The sequence below is a fragment of the Anastrepha ludens genome, chromosome 6, assembly GCF_028408465.1.
Source record: "Anastrepha ludens isolate Willacy chromosome 6, idAnaLude1.1, whole genome shotgun sequence".
Classification (NCBI taxonomy): Eukaryota; Metazoa; Arthropoda; class Insecta; order Diptera; family Tephritidae; genus Anastrepha; species Anastrepha ludens.
The window spans coordinates 117,474,102-117,480,570 of record NC_071502.1 but is presented as its reverse complement, the minus strand read 5'-3'; the positions used below and the strand labels follow the sequence as shown (position 1 = coordinate 117,480,570).

Genomic DNA, 6,469 nt, shown 5'->3' with positions numbered 1-6,469 from the left:
ATCTTTTCACAGGTAGTGGTCCACATTATGGTATCAAAACGGCACGTAAGTGCTAGTTGAAGTGTACCTGGAGTTTTCTTGCCATCTAACGCACCTAATATACATATGCTATTTTCTGGAAACAATATTTCTAAAAATTAATTTCATTTATAAAAAAAAAAATTTTTGCAGGTACTTTCAAATCGGGCCAGCTCACGTAAACTTTAATATTTTTCTGAATTATTTTGTATGCCGTCTTTTAATATATAAAGATTTTGAAAAATAATTTTCAAAATTAGCTCAAGTCTCAATATTTATAAAAAAAATTAAGTAAATAATATATAATATATAATACAGTTCATTCTATGATAAAAGTTATAAATATAAATCCAAGTTTCCAACTTTCGGCAAATTAAAAAAAGTCAACTAATTTTCATTAATATTACAATCTTTTTAATCGGAATTCTTATAAAAAATTTGAGTACGCAGTTTTATGGCTATATAAATCGCGTTGATTTTTGACTTTTTTTTTTTGCTGGGCTCATCAAGATTTTGACAAATTGTGACTATTTTTTTTTTTTTTTTTTTTTTTTGGTTTAAAAAATGTTGCTAAAACAAAAATTATAAAAATTCAAGTCTCAAATTTAATATAAAAATTAGAAGAACTCCACATTGAAAAAATTCAAAACAAGGAAATATCCCGCTATTGTAGCTTGCCTGCACCTACTAAATATTTAGATCTAAATCGTATGATTTTATGAAATAACAAGCGATGAAACCGTGAGCGAAAAGAGTGGGATGGCAAACTGGGGTATACGCATATGAGGGGTAATTAATTATACAGTACCACCAATATATTGGCGAAATGTGGAGATAATGGAAATATAAAAACGAAAGCAACAACAACAACACCGAGTACAGCTATAATAGAAGTAACAACAATAACAGCAATGCTGAGAGTGTGGCGATACTGTAACAGCTAATTATGGGCAATTTTGATTTCGCCGATTCCGTTCAGTTATTTTTGTCGAAAATGTCTATTAAATCACAGAAATAATCGTAAGAAAGCGTAGCAACGCCCAGGAGCTAAAGTTCGACCATAACACAGGTTTGAGCCATTTGCGCAAAAATTTTATGCAAAGATAATGGATTTTTCCCCCCAAATATTGTAATTTATGAAAAATCCATCGGAATGGCTAAAAATAAGCTAAAAATATAAATAATTAAGTTTCGTTCATAAAATTACAAAAATTATTCTATGGTTTAGATCGACTTTTTCAATTTTTTACTGCCGTCTTCAGATAGGGAATAAACGTATGCCCTTTTTTCTTCTACTTCCAAATTTCATCGATGAACCAAGTAGCATCCGAAATCAGTTGTCAAACTTTACACAAACTTTTATTTTTGAATGAGGTGTACATATAAGACCTTCGATTATTTAAAACTACATATTTCGAAATATTCAAAATTGCACTTTTTAAGCGAATAATTCAATTGGGGGCTATGCACTTCTGTAGGAAAGAAAAATTAGTTGATCAGTGTCGTTTTAGTTATTTCTTAACAAAATTTTAGTATCCAGTTATTTAAGTATGAGCAAAAAAGTTTACAGACAAACAGGGAAACAAAAACTAAAGCGTAGCAGTATTAGGCTCGAAGGTTTTGCTAGATCTGATCTTATCACATCTCTTCCATAGGCAGTTAACATTCGCTCAAATTTGTATTTCTTATATTATTATTTATAAAATTATAATACTTAATTTTTAAAAAGACTCAATAAAAAATTAAAAAAAAAACTTCGACGCAGAAAGAGACTCCCCGACGGGGAATTGAACCCCGGTCTCCCGCGTGACAGGCGGGGATACTGACCACTATACTATCGAGGACGGTAAAATAATATTGACAAAAGCGTAATATAACCACGCGGCAAGATAAGTGATCATGAACAAATAAAATAAAAATAAAAAATAGTATATTAAAGAACTAAAGAAACGGCTAAAGAGAAGTAAGTAGGTAAAAACAAAGTGTGGAAACTGTCGCATATACATATACAAGCACACGCATAAAAATATGTACATATTTTATCCCTGCAATGAGAGCCAAAATACTCAGTTCAAAAATTTAAGCAGAGAGTTATTTGAGAGTTATTCGCTCTCACCAGCTGGGAGCCATTATTGAAAAAGCGTTCAAGTTTAATATTTAAAAATTAGACAGATTGTTTATGTAACGCAAATGTAGCGTAATCCATTAAAAAATTACCACACGTTAGCAAAAAGGAAAAAAATGTTTTGTAATATAATTCATAACAAATGAGCAACGTTTTACAACAGCTGCAAGCATTTAAGCGGAAAAAGTACACTGAATAGGAGAAAAGCAAATAAATTATTTATAGCTAATCAAACGGCGAAGGTCGTGACAATTATGCGTTAGAATTAGAGATGGACACATAATTTCGGGATCAATAGTGCGAATTTCAAACAGGCAGGGATTCAGCGAGATTAAGTGGATTTGCCTAAATTGGCAGAGCGGAACAGTTATACGCTCCCATTAATCCCGAAATATCTCGATAATACCTACATATTTTTTGAAAAACGGCCGATAGACTTAGCTTCTAATGTCGTTTGAAATGTAATATAATTATTCATAATTATATTTTTTATAAATAAATAAATAAAATAAAAAGGAACGAGACAAAAAGAAGGGAGAAATTTATATTTTTGGCTAAATAAGCGAGTTTGATGTTTTATTTATATTTTTGCATAAAAAACCAAGTTCGTTATCATCTTCTGTATGATAATCCTTATCAGCTGACATATGAAGGGTGGTTAAGTTTAAAGGGCCGGTGTTGATTTTGAATAAAATACAATTTTTTTAGGAAATTATTGTAATTTCTCCTTATTATGATAATGTTGGTATGGCTCAATTACGTATGGCCACTGCGGCCTCGGCGGCACACCTCCATCCGATGGTCCAAATTTTCGATTACACTGAAACATTGAGGTTCTATGACGTTAATGTGCCGAATTATCTCATCCTTTAGCTCATGAATTGTTGCTGGCTTATCGACGTACACCTTTTCTTTCAAATAACCCCAAAGACAGATGTCCAACGGTGTCGTTGAGGTTTAGGTGTGGTTCACATTCAACAACGGTCATTGAAATTTAACCACCCTTTATTAGGTTGGGGAAAAGAAATCTAATATTTTTGCTTAAAATTCAAAACTTTATTTAATATGTTTCGGATCACCCGATTTGCGTCAAATATGCACCGTTTTGTTCCAAATTTTTTTGCCATTTTATTCGCGAAACACTCTAATAATCGCTTTTCACAAATTTCTCTCGTTGGCAATTTCTTATCACTCAGGAAGTTTTACAATGAGCGAAAAACGTGGTAATCGCTTGGTGCCAGGTACGGACTATACCTATAGTGAATGCATTAAAACTTCCCAGCCAATCTGCCGAAGCTTTTGACGAGTCACTACAGATGTGTGTGGCCTTGTGTTGTCCTGCGTTGGAACTCAACACCTCTTCTGTTGGCCAATTCTGACCGTTTCTGGTCAATCGCTAGCTTCAAACGGTCCAGTTGTTGAGAGTAGAGGTATAAATTTAGTGTTTAGCCTTTAATTCCCTTCAAGTCCCACCAAATAAATCAACAGTAGAACCTTCCTGGCCGTTAGTACTGGTTAGGTCACCCTTTGGGCTGCTTCATCACGCTTTAACCACGATCGTTTCAATATTGTCGTATGTGACCTATTTCTCATCCCCAGTTACCGTTTAGGAAATCGGTCGATTTCAGTTCGTTTAACCAAGGCTTCGAAGATCGAAACTCGATCCATCATCCCTTTTTTGGAGTTGGGCACCCAAATATCGAGCTTCTATTTTAATCCAGCTTTGCGCAAGTGGTTTAAAAATGTTGTATGATCGATCTATAGCTCCCTTTGCGTTGCCATGACCGCTGAAATGCTGGTCAAATTCGAATATTTCTGTGATTTTAATGACATTTTCGACTTCATCGACATTTTCTTTAACGTCAAAAATACCTGAACGGAATCGACGCGTAATTATCTGTTACAGTGTCGGCACCATACATTTTACACAATTTCACAAGCGGCCTGGCTTGCACTTTCGCCTTTATAAAAAAAAGCAACTGAAATTTTCTCTTTCTACCCTGTAACTCACTATGAACGGAACAAACAAAAAACAGCATACCAACTGTTTTTAGTGTGAAATGTCCCCTTGACTTTTGCGCATAAACTTTAAATTGTTTGATCGATACTTTACTAGATATCGATCACTACAGCCATCTACCGAGAAAATAATGGATTTATTTTTTCCCAAACTAATATCTTAATTATGCTTTCCTACAAATAGGACGGCTAATATGGTTATCTAATGGGAAGAAAAAGATATTTCAGAAACATTCCGAAAGAAAAGATGTTACAAAATAAAATCTTTCACAAAAACTTCCATGCTTTTCTACAGTAAAATTGGCGTCCATTTATTAAAATATATTAGGTGCGCAACTAAGTTCTCGCTGTTTTTTGACGAAAATACAACTTTATTCTAAAAAAATGGTTACAAGTGAGTCATTGAAAGTATTGCCCATCACTGGCTAATACTTTTTCCCATTGTTCTGGTAGATCGCCTGTGCCGTCGAGGTTAAACTGTTCATCTTTTGAGGCTATCTACGGATCAAGCTATTTTTTGATGTCTTCATATGAATGGAACTGCTGGTCAGCTAGACCATGTGCCATCGATCGGAACAGGTGATAATCGGACGGCGGAATATCTGGAGAATATGGCGGGTGGAGTAGGATTTCCCATTTTAGTGTTTCCAAGTAGGTTTTAACGGGTTTGGCAACGTGAGACTGAGCGTTGTCCTGCTGTAGAATCACTTTTTCATGCCTCTCCGCGTATTGCGGCCGCTTCTCGCGCAGTGCTCAATCGCATCAATTAAAGTCAATATCGATCCCCAGTGATGGTTTCGCTTGGTTTTAACAGTTCATAATAAATAACACCTACTTGGTCCCGCTAAATACATAGCATATCCTCCGCAGCATAAATATTCGGCCGAGGCGACGATTTAGAAGCATGAATAATGAATAATGAATTCATTTTTCATCACCCGTCACTATGCGATGAAGAAAAACAGCCGCTGAAGCAGTTGTTCACAGGCGAAAAAACGAAGTTCAACATACCTTGGTTTTAACTCATAAGGAACCCAATTCCCCTGCTTCTGAATCATTCGCAAAGCATGCAATCGCTTGGAAATGGATTGGCGGGTAACTCCTAATACTGAAACAAGCTATTCTTGCGTTTGACGTGGATCCTCATTGAGCAATGCCTCCAATTCAGCGATTCAGCTTCTTCGAAGGTTTTTGGCCTTCCTTCACGCGGACGGTCGTTAACATTACCATCACCGTCTTTGAAGCGACGAAACCAATCTCGGCACGTTGTTTCACTTAGAGCAGCATTTCCATAAATTTTTTGTAGCTCTCGAGCGCTTCAGCCACCGTTTTTTCGAATAAAAGATTAAAATCAACATTTCCCGCAAATGACGATTATGCGGCACAAAACCAGACATTTTCACAAACCCAAAAGTATATACATAATACCAAAACAAAATCACTAATCTGTCGAAGCAGTTTGTTTACCATATGTCTAAGCTTGGTTTATGACGTTTAGGTTATGTTAGAGTCGACTAGCACACACTGCTGGCGGCATCTATTGACAAGCAGCGGGAACTTAGTTGCGCACGTAATATTTTTTGTAAGGTGCGAGCTCTTTGGGCAAATTAAAAAAACGAAAAATTTTAATATTTATGGGCTTGGATTTTTTCGCAGTAGACGTTGATGCAATAAAATATCAATTTTAAGTTTTAAAGACCAAAAAACTGGTGTAAAACGGGTTTACTTTGTGGAAAATCTATTGTAAAATCACAAAACAAGCTCATACTATTGCGATAATTTCGGATATAGTCAGAGCATAAAAATATTTTTTGTTAAGTTTTGGCAACCAAAGGACTGGCATAAGACGTGAACTTTTTGTGATTTTACAAAATTGTGATACTAAAAAATAGTGCCGGGATCAATGTCGGGATTGATCGGTAGTGTTTTCGGGATTATGTATTTCTACCACGCTCGTCTCTATCAACACTTCGAGTGCTAGGTGCGTACATACACACATACACACATACGAGAGTTGGTAAATCTCTCACTTTATTAACCGCGGAATATTGAGGTTAGAGTGCATTTTTTATGAAGGAAACATGTGCGAAGAGCAAAAATAATACAAAGAAAACAGTAATAAAAGCATAAGCAGCAAACCCCAGCGAAATTGTTTTAGGAACGTATTGATTTTGCTACGGCAATATTTTGACACTAACTCAATGACAGTTTCGGGTTACCAGGAAAATTACCCCTAAACGGAGACAACTGGTACTAAACAAAGCAGTCGGGCAACCCAAATGAAGATAAGGGTTAAAAACAAAACCA

The 6,469-nt window shown here is 35.4% G+C and overlaps 1 non-coding gene across 1 annotated transcript; it reads right to left on the bottom strand.

Annotated features, from left to right (window-relative positions):
* Positions 1 to 1,790: 1,790 nt before the first annotated feature.
* Positions 1,791 to 1,862, bottom strand: Trnad-guc (transfer RNA aspartic acid (anticodon GUC)). The gene has a single exon. It is a non-coding gene; the product is annotated as a tRNA-Asp (tRNA).
* Positions 1,863 to 6,469: the final 4,607 nt, after the last annotated feature.